General features: G+C 38.5%; 1 long non-coding RNA gene across 1 annotated transcript; it reads left to right on the forward strand.

Moving 5' to 3' along the window:
• The first annotated feature begins 712 nt into the window (after nt 1-712).
• LOC131638182 (uncharacterized) lies at nt 713-1,391 on the forward strand. The gene is made up of 2 exons (XR_009294600.1): nt 713-910; nt 1,044-1,391. It is a non-coding gene; the product is annotated as an uncharacterized LOC131638182 (long non-coding RNA).
• The last annotated feature ends 13,715 nt before the right edge of the window (nt 1,392-15,106 follow it).

The raw sequence follows: 15,106 nt of genomic DNA on the forward strand, positions 1-15,106 counted from the left end.
TTGTAGACTGATGCAACTGAGATGTATGACATTTGTGCTTGATTGTATGCGTACTCTGTTTGGGATTACACCTGCCAATGTGAACATTTAACTTGCAGTAGCCTTCTCTCATTTTCATTGTGTTTTTCTTTTCTGTTATGCTGCTGTTGAACCTATATTGCTTGTGATTTTGTCATATGCAGGCTTTTGGTTTACTTTGAATCCATGCAGCATTTCTGTCGTGAACTGGATATACCCCTGAACTGTGATGGCTTTGGAATGGCGCTTCAAATGGATTTGGCTCGGCTGCGAACTTGAGTGTGAACTGGAATGCTGAATGCTAGCATGAATTTTATTGGAGAAAAGGTTAGTAAGCTATGATGTTTGAATTCAGAATGTGACCCAGTGTTAGTTCGATGCAGTGTCGTAGTTTGTGTGTTAAATGGTGGACTGTTAATTAGGGAAGTCTAAGGTTGTTAGGATATTAGGAATTGGCTGCAAGGGTGGGAAAAATTGAATGTTAATTGGTTTTTTATTGTTATTTTCTGTTAGTTAGTGAAAGATTGGTTCTGTTAAAAAAAAGGGTTAATTGGTATGTACAAAACAATGGGAAGGGTTTAGAGATTCTGGCAGGTATGCATTTTTCATGGATGTATTTGCAGTGGCTGTACATAGATATGAACATGTGTGTATTTGGTTTTATAGCTTCTTTCTTCTGTTGGTTTTGTATGATATTATATGGAGTTTGATGATGAAGTAGCAATAGGATAATTATGAATAGATGTGGATTTTAGCATAGTGAATGGACTGAACTCGGTTTTACGTTTGTAATGTGTATGGTTTGTTTTGTAGGTTTTGGAGTTTAATGTTGCAGGGTTAGTTTGGTTGTATGGGAAGGCTGGCAGTTAATGGAACTGTTTTTTGAACAAGAGTAAGTCAAATATGCCAAGATTGTATGTGTATATTTTGGAAGCCTTCAACTGTATGAAAGAGTTGTATCCGTAGGTGACCAATATATGAGGTGGATGCTTGAATTTTGTTCTAAATTGTGATTCATGTGACAGGTATGGTGCTGCAGTACAGGTGATGCATTGTATGGTGTTTAATGTGTGCTGCAGAGTGATGTGAAGCTGTGTAATTGCATATGTAGGTTTTCTCATGATGGAGCAACTGTCACAGTGAAATTGGACACAAGTCAAGGCTTAATCAAGGAGGGTCATGATGATGGGGGCAAGGTTGAGACTGCCTCGGATGGGATGAGGCTAGGGTGCAAAAAGTCGACAGTGGACTAAAAGTCAACTTAGGCCAATATGTGTGATTTTGTAGCTTTTTGAATGTAATGTGTAATGATGAAATTGGATTTTATAATGAACATGAATATTTGACAATGGAATTTTGTAGTTGACTTGCAATTGACTTTTTTTTCAAGTGACGAAGCAGTTTCCCTCCTTATTTGGATTTAAATTTTCTGGTTTCTTGAATGAATGTCATGAATAAATTTTTCAATATGACCTTTCATCTAGTCTTGAATAATAATGGCAATCTTACCATCTCCAATGAAATTTTGACTTCAATCCAACCTTTTTCAAACCACATACTTTGCAAATTAATCTTTGACTCCTCTTTTGTCTTGACAAAGTTTCTCATTGAAGATAATATTGGAAGCATAGAGGAAAGCCTTGTCCTGAAGTACACAGTAACCATGAATCCAAACCCCGCTTTCACGGTCCAATGCTTCAAGGGTCAATGTTATTTGATATGTACACCTCAAAGTCGTCATGACACCTTACCAATTCCAGATCCTTGATTCCAATGCCAATTTTATTGATCAATGAATGTATGATGTGTTAGATGACCTAATAGAGTGATTTATATGAATGTAAAGCCTAAGCCAGTTAGAAATTAAAGGGTAGGACAAATTTGGGGTATGACAGCTGCCCCTATTTAATCGTCTTGAACCTGAAGGTGAGATTGGCGTTAGCCTTTCGAACATTCGAGGTGGAAGAAGATTAAATACCAAAACCAGAAATTTGTCCTGAAGAGAAGATGGTGTAAATGTAATCCTTATTTTTTGTTTGATATCTGCTGGGGAAAGAGAAATGTTTTTTCTTGTGGAAATATTTACAGTGAGTAATTGGAAGAAGGGTGATAGCTTGTAACGTAGCCCAAGGTGCCAATACAAGGTTCCCAAAGGAAATGTTTCATGAAACAATGACTGAAAGGAAATAGATCTCGTGCGATCCACGACTCAACATCGACTCGACAAAAAAAGAGGAAAGAAAAGATCTCGTGCGACCTTCAGGACAAAAACAGAAAAGGATCTCGTGCGACCTAAGACTCGACATCGGGAGAAGATCTCGTGGCGATCAACTCGTCAACAGAAGAAAAGAGAATAAGATCTCGTGGCGATCTATGACTCAACATCGAAAGAAGATCTCGTGGCGATCAACTCGTCAACAGAAGAAAAGAGAATAAGATCTCGTGGCGATCTATGACTCAACATCGAAAGAAGATCTCGTGGCGATCAACTCGTCAACAGAAGAAACGGGAATAAGATCTCGTGGAGATCTTATGACTCAACATCGAGAGAAGATCTCGTGGCGATCAACTCGTCAACAGAAGAAACGGGAATAAGATCTCGTGGCGATCTTATGACTCAACATCGAGAGAAGATCTCGTGGCGATCAACTCGTCAACAAAAGAAAAGGGAATAAGATCTCGTGGCGATCTTATGACTCAACATCGAAAGAAGATCTCGTGGCGATCTTCCACACTTTGGAGAGGAATAAGATCTCGTGGCGATCTTATGACTCAACATCGAAAGAAAATCTCGTGCGATTTTCCACACTTTGGAAAGGAGTAAGATCTCGTGGCGATCTATGACTCAACATCGACTCGACATCGAGGGATGGAAGAAGACATTGTGTCAGACACTCGTCAGAGATTGAAAATACCTCGCATTGGCACCGCAGCTTAAAAGTGTTTGTAGTATGATAGCAGATATCAGGCAAAGTTTGTACAGGTAACAACTTTGAGAGGATGGGTCATTGTTCTAATTCAACATTAGCTCCTATTATCTGGCTCATGTTTTGTATGCATGTTTGAGTTTTTTTATGGCGTAATGATCCATTGTAATGGATATGCTACGCTCTCGAGGATGCAATGTTATATGCAGTGAACACTATATGCAGGATGCCAAATAAAGGCATTGATGAGGTAAACACCAGGGAGAATCCCCCTAGTGTTAAGGACCATGTGGAGGTGCCAACAGATATTGGACTTTGATTTGTAAAATGCACCTTCTTTGACTTGAAGAATAATTTCTGACTCCTCACCATGTGCCACTGCTTGGAGGATTTTCAGCTCGAGGAGATTCCCTCGCTTCACCATGTCGAGGACGAGAAATTCAGGTAAGGAACTTCGATTAAGGAAGTAGAACAACTCCTAGGAGAAATAAACTCCTATACTTGAGGAATGGAACCAACTCTCAGGAGAAATAAACTCCGTGCTTGGGGAGAGACCAAGGTTCCAGGAGAAATGAACTCCTATGATTAGGGAGAGGCCAATAAAGCTCCGAGGATCGTGCTCCAAGTTTCATGACCCATGAAGGAAATTGCCCCAGTGGATCCTTGGAGAGATTTGTCAAATCTCGACGTAACTGCCCCAGATTGGTAGAATTTGAGAAAGGTTAAACCTCGATTCAATTGCCCCTGATTAGTTGAATTTGAGAGAGATTCCTCGACTTGATTGCCCCTGATTAGGTATATCTTACTAGAATCCTCAATCTTTCTTTGTTTTGAAGTCAAACAACATGGAAACAACTTTACCACGCTCAACGGAGTCTTCAAAGTCTTCCCCTCATGGTAATCAAAGAAAGTATTAATTGTTCATGCCCAACGGAGTTCTTTGGATAACTTGCCCCTTGGTGGTCAGCATTTGGGATGATTGGCTTTTACTCCTCGGAGTTCTCAAGTCTCTTGTACCTTGACATGATCAAGTTACTCACTGATTCTGATCTTTGAAACTTTCCTTGATGTTAAGCACATATTTGGCATGCAAAAGAATGTTAATTCTAAGAATGATAATTCTAATGCAAAGCCTATGTTAGTCTTGAAGTTGTAAACTTTTTATGAGATGAGGTTGCGACACAACCTCGATTTTTGCATATGGAAGATAAAGCAAGCATACGATACCAACATGGATATGAGTCTCGCTTCATTGGGAGTCAGTTGAACGCTATCTCGTCGGAGTGTGTTTTCAAAACAAACCCTACTTCAATTAGGACTTTTAGGGGTTGTAACTTGGTCGGGTTCATGGTTTTCAGAAAACAAAGGATTCTTAGGCTCAAAATTATTTGTACCCACCCCCCTTCGTGATGTTCTCCAGTCCTATGTTTAATTAACTCAACACGAGTGTTCATTCCTCACAAGGAATTTGAAATGGTTGAGGAATCAATGAGGTTCTTTGGACATGACGGTCGCTCACCTTTTATTCTTCTGATTCATTGTCACACGACTTTGTTCTTGCTTGGCAATTTCATTATCTTTTTTCTTTTGCCATTTTCTTTTCATCTTTTTTTTTATTTTCATTATTTTTTCGCCATTTTTTTTTTGCTTTTTTTTTTTTGAACAAGTCGTGTGACCTCGCATAGTCTTTGATTTGTTGGAGGTGATTGCGACTGCCTCACTCCTTTGATTTGATGAAGGATTACCATTGTGGTATCGTCATCTCTTGATCTCTCGATGGAAAATGGATAATCATTGCGGTTTTGACATTCCTCAACCTTTGGAAGGATAACCATTGTTGTATCCTTAGATGCATACCTTTTTGGTGAGTTTTGAACACTCGATCAAGTTAAATGAACACTACCCTGCCCCAAGGTTAAAATAAGGGTTTTTTATGATTAGAAAAGAAACTCCTACTTCAAGGCTCAAAGGGGTTGACGAGGGTCTATCTCCCTTATATCTCCGGTGTTTGGGGATTTGAAACAATGCCTGTACATCCTTAGTAGGGTTTTTATTCGAAAATACATGATTAGAGATTTTTGCGTTTTTATTTTTCATCATTCTCCCTCAGCTTTTTGCATAAGCAAACAATTAGTAAAGTTGGTATCGTAATGCCACAAACATTTTATGAGTGAAAACGAATGGATTTCTTCAAGACGAACATAAACAATACATTATGATTTTCATTCAGAAATTGACAAGTTTTTTTACATATTAGCAATGCTTAAACAAACAATGAAATGTTACAAATGAGAATGCAATAAAGAACTAGATGGTTTCCATTGTTGAGGAGACCTGACTCCGTCTGGACTTGTTGATCTCGAATACTTTTTGCAGTTCCTTCCAAAAACTTTAGATTACTTCAAAAGAAAATTCGACAAAGTCACCCAAGAGTTGTAAACTTTTGCCTTACTTTAGGGATTCGAGCGATGCGGATGATGCAGTGCTCAAGATAAGAATATGTCTTGCTTATCCCTCGTGCGGGAGCCCCAAGCATAGTTGCTAGAGTAGTAATCGCCATCATAAATGGGAAGAATCTTGTATGATCATCAACTCAAGAGAGATACTTATGGTGAAGAAGACCCAATACTAGAATCTTAACCAATTGGAATTCCAACAAACAGGGAAGCGAACGGGCATAAGGCAATAGATTAGCCAGCCTTGTGACAAAAACTTTGATTAATCAGCCAGTACGGTGGTAAAAAAGGTTTGATTGATTAGCCAGCCTTGTGGCAAAAAAGTTTGATAAATTTGATTGATTGTTTGTGATGATATAGATGAGATACTCCTATCATAGAGATGATAAATGTCTAATCTCCTAGGGTTTTTTGATTTGGATATTGGGGATGCTTATAAGAAGCCCGTGGGTCCTTGTACGAAGCCCAAGAGGAGGCTATCCGAGGGTCCTTGCATTGTAAGCCCAAGAGGAGGCTATGGGAGGGAAAATCCAGGGTCCTTGCATTGTAAGCCCAAGAGGAGGCTATGGGAGGGTCACTCGTTTGTACAAAGCCCAAGGGGAGGCATGGTATAGTTGGTCTGAGCTCTTAGAGCGATTTCACCGGGAAACCATACTCTATGTCCTAACCTAAACTAGTGGGATTCTTTGCACGAAGCCCAATAGGAGGCTATGGGGAACCTAGTGTTGTACTAAGTTGAACAAGCACACATATCACACATATGAACAAACATGAACAAGTATGAACAAACATGAACAGACATGAACAGGTTATGAATAAGCATATATATATATGACAAGGTGTGTGTATATAATGGAGTTTATGAAGGAAATATACCTGTAAGCATGATCCATTTGTATACACAGGGCTCGGGACTTATACTCGAGGAGAGGTCCACTTGAGTTTATTCAAAGCTATGTAAACAGGTATTCACAAAAGGGCTTGGGACTTATACCTACATGGAGGCCCGTGGTATATTTTTGGGAAGATTTAAAGAAAAACCTTCATTTTTGATTTGTTATTCAAAGTTAAAAATAAACTGATCGAGGTATGTACAAAAAGGGTGTACAATGAAATACCCAATTTCATGTACAGGAATGGGTATGTACAAAAGGGGCTTGGGACTTATACCTACATGGAGGCCCGTGTTTTATTTTATAAAACATGGTTGACTGTTTATTTACAGACGCGTTGTTTGAAAAACTGTTTGAAAGTTTTTGTTTTTGAAAGAGTTTTCTATATAAAGAAAAACTTGTATAAAAGGAAAAAAGGAGTGGGTCTTATACTCTCTAATATTCGAGAGGCCCCACATCGTTTTGAAAATCAATTGATCAATTAAAAAGATTTAATCAATAGTTTCAAAAAGAAATGGTTCATTGTTTTGAAAAGAATGATCGTTTGTTTTAAAACAATTTGAATTTGACAAAAGTCAACTTAATTAAGTTAAAACAAGTTTTAATACTCAATTAAGACCTAAGTGATTAGGGTTTGATCAAAAAAAAATATTTACAAGTGATTAGGTTTGAAAATTAAATGAAAAACAATATTTAAAGTATTTAAAAACACTTAAAAATGTATCATTTTAAACCTAATTAAAAACACATTAAATAAATCTTTTTTGTGATTTTTTTTGATATTGTTAAAATATGTATATTAAATAAGAGGTGTGTAAAAAATGAATCAAAAATAAGTTGATTTGATTGGTTAAATTAAAGGATGAAGTTGTGAAAAAAAATGAACAAAATAGGTGATAAAAAATTGGTTTTGTCTTCACTAAGACTTGAACCCACGCCCTTGTGTTTACCAGCCAAAACACTTGCCAACCCAGCTGCTCGCGCAGCTATTTACTATAACAACTTCATTTAATTATATTTGAAAATTAACATTTGAAATTTCTGAACAGAAAATGGCGCCAAGAACACCATCCCCATTTGATTTTGAAAATTCTTGAAACTGAACCAAATTGATCAAGTAAAGGGTCTATCTTGCTCGGTTTTGGACGAGGAACATGATGATAGCATTTAATTTCATTTATTTTAACTCTAAGGCCATTGATTCTCTGATGAACACGAAGAACCCTAATATGACAAATCATTGTGAAATCGTGTATGATCATGATATGATGCAATTGATTGAGGGTTAATGATCCTCATAGGTGCAGAAACAAGATGGTATATCAATATTTCATTTATGATGCGTGCATGATAGAGTTTGAAGTTCATGAGGCTTACCTTCAAAAACGGCCAAACTGGAAATTGAAATCGTGCCTGGAGGTGTTACAGATGTTGTTGCTCAATCTGGACAGCTTCAATGGACCTTAGGGAAGGTGTCTGGATGCTTGGAATAGTTTGAATTCATCTGAGCTAAGCTATGGAACCCGATCTGCAGAGCCTTCAAGTATGAATCGAATTTGAAGATGCAGGTGTTTCAGATCATGAATGATGGTTGGGACAGTTCATATGAAGTATATGGATGGTGTTTAGAAGGTTAGTTTGGACAGAAATGATCTGGAATGAAAATTGGCATGATAAGGTTCATTATATGCAAACATGGAGGTTGAAGAGTGATTCTGAGTTTTATGTGTTTTTGGGGTGTGTGAATGATTCAAACACATCCCAAATGATGTTTATGAGATGTTAGAACCATCACTTTGGCCAGAAATTCAAAGGTTTGGAGGTTGGGATTTCTACCTCACTTTGAAACTTGAAACTTGCAACTTAAGAAAGAAGGGAGAAAACCTATAATTGTGAGGTTTTGGTGTGAATTGAAGAGTGATTTGCACCTCTATTTATAGGCCAAGAGTTCTGAACTCAGACCTTTGCAAGTTGATCAAGAATTGGTGATTTGGCTTAAGAGATAAAAAGGAATCTTTTACATTTAATGCAAAATGGTTAAAGTGACCAAACCATGGTTAAATTCCAAGCTTCCTATCCTCTTCCATTCTGATCTCAAATCAGAAAAATATCTCCAATTATTGCCTCTATGCATCATTATTTGGATCATTTGGCAAATTGGCTCATAACTTAGTGAAAATGGCATGAAAATTCAAGTGAAAAGTTCACTAATGTCAAAATTCAAAACCATAGCTACACTTCAAATTTTTTCATGCTCTTGGACATTTTGGAAAGCTCATATTACACACTTCAAAACCCTAGTTGAAAGTTTCTTCAAGATCTTTAAGGAAGTGGGTGAAAAAGATCCATGAACTTTGAAGAAAATGAAGTTTTAAGTGAAATTTTCCAAAGATGCCAACTTTGAAGCTCCATATCTCTTAAATGGTTGATCTTATGGAAAAAATTTATATGTGTCAAAGTTGTTTATTGGATCAAAATCTACAACTTTCATGTTGGAAGTTTTTTTCAGTTTGAAGGTGAAATTTTGAGAAATTCCCTTCCAAAGTTTGGAAAAAACCATGAAAAACACTTAGAAAATTTTCTAAGTATGGAAAGTCAAACTTTTGACTTTTGATTCTTTGATTGATTTTCTTGATTTTTCTTGATCAAATGACTTCTCATATCATATATTGATGATTTAAAACTTCAAAAGTCATGGTTGACCAAAATTCCCCAAAAGTCAATGGTGATGTTGTACAGTTGACTTTTTCAGACGAATCGCGTTTCTGGAGATTTCAAATGAAATAGGCTATCCTCATCAAATGAATGGTATGAATGGATCATATTGAGGTATTTGAGGATATTGAGCCATGGTTTGAGTTGTGGCACCATGTCCTGATTAAAAAGTCAGTTGTTCAGTGAATTAGGTCAAAAACCCTAATTGTCGACCAGATGAAATTGATGACTGTAGGTCTTGAATTGAGATGTAATTTCCATTGGATATTGTCATAGGGATTATTTGAAGATGATTGAAACCTTTGATTGACTTCCTGGGGATTTTTAGGGTTTCCAAAATGTGATCCCTGATTTCAGTCCCTGATAGTTCAAAACCCTAATTCTGAGGATTTGTCTGATCAATCTTTGTGTAAGAGATGTTCTGAGCCAATGGATTAGGTCAAAATGATTCACTTGGGGTCTTGAGGTCATGTCCCAAGTCATTAGGTCAAATCCTGAGCAGAGGTCAGGAGTATGCTGTCTTCAGTCAAAACCCTAATTTGGTTGATTCAGAGCCTTTGAGCTTGTTGAAATGAATCTCTGAGGACTAAATGTTGATTGTTGATGAAGATGGTTCCTTTGAGATGAAGGGAGAACAAAACCCTAATTGATTGTTACTTGTACTGATGAGTGATTTCCTGATTAAATCCTGCTGAGTCACAGGTAGCAAACACAAGCTATGCAATTTGTTAGAGATGCAAATGATGCATATGCAAATGATATGAGGTGGTATCTTAGGTCAAAAATTGGGGTATGACAGATGCCCCTATTTAAGTTTCTTCAACCTGAGACATGAAGATTGAAAATCTTCATTTTGATAGGGTGGAAGAGACTTAAATATCAGAAGACGCAAATTTTGGACCTAAGATACCAAAATTGCGAATGATGCAAGGATATCTTTACCGAGGGATATCAAAAACTGACTCCACTGGGGAAAAGAGATTGGGAAGGATGTCTCAATCCGTTTTAGGAAGAGAATCCGTTTTATCGGGAAAGCAAGTGTATGCTTCACCTGGGAATGATAGCTTTGTAAGAAAAGCTTACCTATCGACATTATCGACTATCAGCACAGGGATAGACTTGTTTAATAATGCGAAGGTGAAAGGTGTGAAACTGTGCTACCAACTATCAGCATGGTGACAGACTTGACAAGGTAAAAAGAGTTTCAAAGGTTCGGTTAATATTACCGACTATCAGCCTTGTGATAGACATGTTAAATAATATAACCAGAACAAAAAGTTTACCGACTACCAGCCTTGTGATAGTGGTTTTGAAGACATGATCAATTATCAGCCAAGTGATAAAATGATCCTGGAGACTTTGTTAGGGAAATTACCGGTTATTCAGCCTTGTGAACAGTAATAAGGCCCTGATTTGTCAAATGGTCTTCATGATTGATTTCCTAGAGAGGAAAAGTCTTTTGGAAGAGACATAAGCTGCTCAGATGATGAGGCTATTGCTTATTGTCTATTTTTCACGACTCTGTTTGAGGAATCGGAATTTGAATCTTTGGTAAAGACAGGGTTCTAACCAAGAATGAATTGGAAAGAAACAGTCAAACAAGACTTTGTTCCCATGAGGAATGAACTCAAATGGGGATTTTCTCCTTTGTTTTGAGAGGAGAAACTAAAGCAACCTTCTTCCACGAGGAATGATCTCAGTGGGGAACTGGAGAAAGAAGATTTTATTTCTGCTTATGGGTGACAACCTACTTGAGAGATGACACGCCCGTACCTGCTTCTTTTTTTTCTTTCTTTTTTTTTTCTTTGGGATAGATATATCCTGAACAAGTGATTTTGAAGCAAACATCGAAGAATGCAAGAATGCATAAATGATGCAAATATGTATGAATGATGAATGTCATGAATGTCGCATGCATGCTAACAATACTGACAGACAAAGAAGTATATACTGGAAATGGACCAACGTCGCAATACAACCAGATACTTGGCAAATGTTCTTCAACACGGTGTAGATAACACAGGTGATGAATGGTGTTGCGTGCTTTTAGCTTCTCTGGGGAAGATGAGCATCTTTTCTCATTGAGATGGAAGAACCTTTTCACTGGAGATTGGAAATCTTCGTCACTTGGAATAACAGATCCTATTCACTGGGGATAAAAGAGCTCCTTCACTGGGGATAGAAGAGCTTTTTCACCTCGAGGGGTAATTGCTTCAAGAATTCTTTTCTGGGACAAGAATACCGTTGTCTCAACAATTTTTCAGGGAGAATCCTTTTGTTCATCCTATGAAGACGACTGCTGATGTTCCTTCCGTTGTTCACAACTCAAAGGAAAATTTCGCTTTTATTTTGAAAAAGTGAAGTAAATTCATTTAAAACTTATTTTTCTTTTTTTCAAAAGTAAATAACGCAATTAAAGCGTCATTTTGAAAGCTAAAAGAAATTAGAGATTGCAAACAAATGGGCACAAGGCTCAAATTTATTTAATAGGATGGAAATCAGCTAAAGGCGTGATTCCATAGAGTATTTACAAAAGTTGGAAATGGTAATTATGCGGAAAAGGCTACATTGAAAGCAATAACCACTATTCCCCCTAACAACTTTGAGTTCCAACTGTGCTTGTTGCTTCAGATTGGCGATGATTTGATCGAAGATCCTTTGATGAAAAAGACTCCTCAGGTGACGAAGTATGGACTGATGCAGTTACTTTGTCATAAATCCCTAATTTTTGCCTAGATTGCCCTTTCAGGTTTTCAATCTACCAGGATGAATTTTTTCTGTTTATTGTCTCTAATTTTTGCCTGGACCGCCCTTTCGGGTTTTCAGTCCACCGAGACGCTCATTTTTGCCTAAGTCGCCCTTTGCGGGTTTTCAACTTACCGAGCTGTTCTTTTATTCTTTTTTTAGACAAAGTATTTCTTGACTGCATCAGCATTCACAGGATGCGGGAGTTCATCACCATCCATAGTTGCAAGAGTCATGGCGCCGCCAGAAAATGTTCTTTTGACAACATACGGGCCTTCGTAATTAGGAGACCATTTGCCCCTAGAATCTGGTTGAAAAGACAAGATCTTTTTAAGCACGAGGTCGCCTTCTCGAAATTCACGAGGTCGAACCTTTTTGTTGAAAGCTTGTTTCATCCTTGCTTGGTATAACTGTCCATGGCATAGAGCAGTCATACGTTTTTCTTCGATTAAGTTCAACTGATCGTATCTGTTTTGACACCATTCAGCCTCTGATAACTTAGTCTCCATGAGGACTCTCATTGATGGGATTTCAACCTCTACGGGGAGCACAGCTTCCATGCCGTATACTAGAGAAAAGGGAGTTGCCCCTGTTGAAGTACGCACTGAAGTACGGTACCCATGTAAAGCAAATGGCAGCATTTCATGCCTGTCTTTGTAAGTGACGACCATTTTCTGGATGATCTTCTTAATGTTCTTGTTGGCGGCTTCGACGGCGCCGTTCATTTTTGGTCTGTAAGGAGAAGAGTTATGATGCTCAATCTTGAATTCCTCACACAATTCTTTCATCATTTTGTTATTCAAATTTGAACCATTATCAGTAATGATCTTGCTGGGAATACCATATCGGCAAATGATGTTATTCTTGATGAACCTTACAACCACTTGTCTTGTAACATTGGCATAAGATGCTGCTTCGACCCATTTGGTGAAGTAATCAATTGCTACCAAGATGAAACGATGACCGTTTGAAGCTTTTGGTTCGATCATTCCAATCATGTCAATACCCCACATGGAAAAAGGCCATGGAGATGAGAGAACGTTGAGTAGAGTCGGTGGCACATGGATCTTATCTGCGTAGATCTGGCACTTGTGACATCTCTTCACGTGTTTACAACAATCTGATTCCATTGTCAACCAATAGTATCCTGCTCTTAAGATTTTCTTGGACATCGCATGCCCGTTTGAATGAGTTCCAAAGGACCCTTCATGCACTTCATGCATTAACATGTCTGCTTCGTGTCTGTCCACGCATCTGAGCAAAACCATGTTGAAGTTTCTTTTGTATAGCACATCTCCGTTCAGGAAGAAACTGCCAGAAAGCCTCCTTAGAGTTTTCTTATCTTTGTTTGATGCCCCAAGCGGATACTCTTGAGTTTGAAGGAAGCGTTTGATGTCGTGGAACCACGGTTTATCATCGATGACTGCTTCAGTTGCAAACACATAGGCAGGCCTTTCAAGGCGCGTAATTCTGACTGTAGGCATATCGTTCCAATGATTGACTTTGAACATGGAAGATAGAGTAGCCAAGGCGTCTGCCATTCGATTCTGATCTCGAGGTATATGATGCAATTCAACCTTGTTGAAGAAAGTCAACAGACGTCTTGCATAATCTCTGTAAGGAATCAAGCCAGGGTGGTAAGTTTCCCACTTGTCTTTGATTTGGTTGATCACGAGGGCTGAATCTCCATATATGTCGAGGATCTTGATCCTTAAGTCAATGGCTTCTTCGAGACCCATGATACAAGCTTCATATTCTGCGATGTTGTTGGTGCACTCAAATAGCAATCTGGCGGAGAATGGGATATGAGTACCCTTGGGAGTGATGATGATTGCCCCAATTCCATTGCCAAAAGCGTTTACTGCTCCATCAAAAATTAGGCCCCATCTTGATCCAGGTTCAGGACCTTCTTCAAGTAACGGTTCGTCACAATCTTTCATCTTCAATTACAAGACATCTTCGTCAGGAAAGTCAAGCTTGAGAGATTGATATTCATTAATTGGTTGATGCGCCAAATGATCGGCAAGGATGCTTCCTTTGACCGCTTTTTGAGCACGGTACTCAATGTCATACTCAGATAACAGCATTTTCCATCGGGCAATCCTTCCTGTTAAGGCGGGCTTTTCAAAGACATACTTGATCGGATCCATTTTGGAGATTAACCAAGTAGTATTGTTGATCATGTATTGGCGGAGACGTTTTGAAGCCCAAGCCAAAGCACAACATGTTTTTTCGAGCATGGAGTAACGAGACTCACAATCTGTGAATTTTTTACTCAGGTAATAGATGGCATGCTCCTTCTTACCAGTTTCATCCTGCTGCCCAAGCATACAACCCATGGATTCTTCCAACACGGTAAGGTACATGATTAGTGGTCTTCCTTCAACTGGAGGAATCAATATTGGTGGTTCTAACAGGTATTCCTTGATACTGTCGAACGCTTTCTGGAAATCTTCAGTCCATACAACCCCTTGATCTTTGCGGAGAAGCTTGAAAATTGGCCCACATGTAGCAGTCATTTGAGAGATAAATCTGGAGATATAGTTTAATCGTCCGAGAAATCCTCTTACTTGCTTTTCAGTTTTTGGTGCAGGCATCTCTTGAATAGCTCTGACTTTGTCGGGATCTACTTCAATACCTCTTTGGCTGACAATGAAACCCAAGAGTTTTCCAGATCTAACCCCAAAAGTACATTTGTTAGGATTCAAGCGAAGCTGATATTTCCTTAGTCGTTGAAACAACTTCAAAAGGTATTCAATATGTTCTTCTTCTGTGCTGGACTTAGCTATCATGTCGTCCACATAAACTTCAATTTCTTTATGCATCATGTCATGAAAGAGAGTAGTCATTGCTCTTTGGTAAGTTGCGCCTGCATTTTTTAATCCAAACGGCATCACTTTGTAGCAAAAGGTACCCCATGGGGTGATGAAAGATGTCTTCTCCATGTCTTCAGGAGCCATCTTGATCTGATTATAACCGGAGAACCCGTCCATGAAGGAAAAGACGTTGAACTTAGCGGTGTTATCAACCAGCATGTCAATATGAGGTAATGGAAAGTCATCTTTTGGACTGGCCTTGTTCAAGTCACGGTAGTCAACACACATTCTGACTTTGCCATCTTTCTTCGGAACTGGCACTATGTTGGCCAACCATTGAGGATACTCGGAGGTGACAAGAAAACCTGCGTCGAGTTGCTTCTGAACTTCCACTTTGATCTTGTTAGCCATATCAGGGTGAGTCCTTCGCAATTTCTGCTTAACCGGCGAACATTCTGGCTTCAATGGCAAGTAATGCTGAACAATATTGGTATCCAACCCAGGCATGTCTTGGTAGGACCAGGAAAACACGTCCA

This window comes from Vicia villosa, unplaced genomic scaffold (genome assembly GCF_029867415.1).
Source record: "Vicia villosa cultivar HV-30 ecotype Madison, WI unplaced genomic scaffold, Vvil1.0 ctg.002204F_1_1, whole genome shotgun sequence".
Classification (NCBI taxonomy): Eukaryota; Viridiplantae; Streptophyta; class Magnoliopsida; order Fabales; family Fabaceae; genus Vicia; species Vicia villosa.